The sequence below is a fragment of the Trachymyrmex cornetzi genome, unplaced genomic scaffold (genome assembly GCF_001594075.2).
Source record: "Trachymyrmex cornetzi isolate Tcor2-1 unplaced genomic scaffold, Tcor1.1 scaffold922, whole genome shotgun sequence".
Lineage (NCBI taxonomy): Eukaryota > Metazoa > Arthropoda > Insecta > Hymenoptera > Formicidae > Trachymyrmex > Trachymyrmex cornetzi.
In genome coordinates, this window is record NW_017300270.1 from 124233 (window position 1) to 126411 (window position 2179).

Sequence of the window (2179 nt, forward strand, 5' to 3'; positions counted from 1 at the left end):
TCGTAGAAAATTGACCAATTATAGTCAATTATTCTTCTCATATTCTACTGTGATTGGTTAATTTTCTACGACTTAAGACTCTACGACTGCTACGACTTCTATTGTAAATCCCGCTTTATGCTTTATGCGCTATGCAAGATCTACAGAACGGGAAGTGGGGATGAAAATAAGAGACTCTGATTGGTTGATTCGCTTATGCACTATGCCTTATGCATTACGCAAAAGTCTGTGTCGCGGCCTTCACCAGTAACTTTCCATTGAATTATCTTAATTTTAGAGTTATATGTAAACATATATATGATATATTTATTTAATTAATTATTTCGATACATATTTTATTATTTTATTACATTATTCTTCAAATACATTGCTGAAATTGAAATAATTTAATACAAAATTACTAGTTAATACGCGTATTAAGTGCTCGTGTAAAAGGGGTCAGTGTAGTTATCATCATTGATTATCCTGATTGTCACTTGTCACCAAAGACATAAGGTTTGTTCGCGTAACATACTCCATATTCTTCAACATGTTCCTACCATAGCTCCTACTCACTCTAACGAGCGCGTTTGAGTGAGTAGGAGCTACAGTTGGAGGAAATAGGAGTATGTTAGGGTGCAGTCCCATGGAGCGTATCACGCGTATCGCGGATCGCGCGTATCGGAAATCTGACCAATCGCGGACGTTCCGCTGTTTTTGATGCGCAAAAGTTTCGTTCCTATGGTCCCATGGAGCGGAATTCGCGTAAACGGATCAGGCGGATAGTCAATCATAAAACGAGTTTCGTTACTTTTCTTTATTTGCCTTCATCTAAACAGTTGTATGATTGGTAAACCGCCGATCCGTTTACGTTAATTCCGCTTCATGGGACCATAGGAACGAAATTATCGCGTATCGAAAACAGCGGAACAAAACTGACTTTTGCGGGCGAATTACTGAGAGACCGCAGAAGAAAGAGGATAGCCGCAAAAAGTATAACCATATTGTGTAAGTAAATTTTATTAAATATTAATTTGTTTAATATTATTAAATTTTTTAAAAAATATAACAATTGAAGGGCTAAGAGTCAGTTATGTAATAAAGAACGTTTAATTTAAAACATAAAGATAATTAAAATAATCATGATTATAACATTTCATTTTGTTTTATACTTACAGAGTCTTTTATTATTTATTTTTTTTTATATATGCCGTTGAAATGAAGCGTTATAATCATGATTATTTTAATTATCTTTTTTAAATGTTCTTTATTACATAACTGGCTCTTAGCTCTTCAATTATTCTATTTTGTTTTATACTTACAGAGCCTTATTATTATTTATTAAATTAAAAAATTCGCAATGGTTTAACAAGTGTAGAATGAAATCAAAAACAATATTGTTTTTACTATTATTATTAACAAAACGTCTAGACCATAACCATAATGCTTTCATCAAGCAGGAAATATATCATAAAATTATTAAAACATATGAGCTTTATTCTATATTAAGAAAAAGTGAGAAAAAAACTATTAATAGAAGAAAACGAAAATATCGGGTCAGTCCAATATTTACTATTGAACGACGGTTAGCACAAGGAGCAAGCAATAATCTCGTTAATGAACTGGAGCAACAAGATCGTGAAAAATTTGTTAATTATTTCCGAATGGAACCGGCACTTTTCGAAAAATTATTACAATTGATCAGACCATCGATTACTAAACAATCTGTAGTTTGAGAAGCTATTTCACCTGAAACAAGATTGCATATAACCCTCAGATACTTGGCATTAGGAGATAGTATGCGATCATTGTCGTATGCCTTCCGTGTTGGACACAATACCATCTCTAAAATAGTGTCAGAGACTTAATTGCGAAGTCGACGCAATCTTGTGACACACATATCAGATCTCGAGGACTGCCACTGCCATATGACACTACCTCTTTAGACTAAGCGATTTTACTTATATTCGGTGCGTATTACGCTACAATAATGGATTCGGCGGAACGGCGGCGTATCAAAAATAGCGGAACGTCCACGATTGGTCAGATTTCCGATATGCGCGATCCGCGATACGCGCGATCCGCGATACGCGCGATACGCTCCATGGGACTGCACCCTTAGGCTGGAGTCCCATGAGGTGTATTTACCGCGTATCGCGTAACCGCGTAACCAATCAGAAGCGATCCGCTGTTGTGGTTT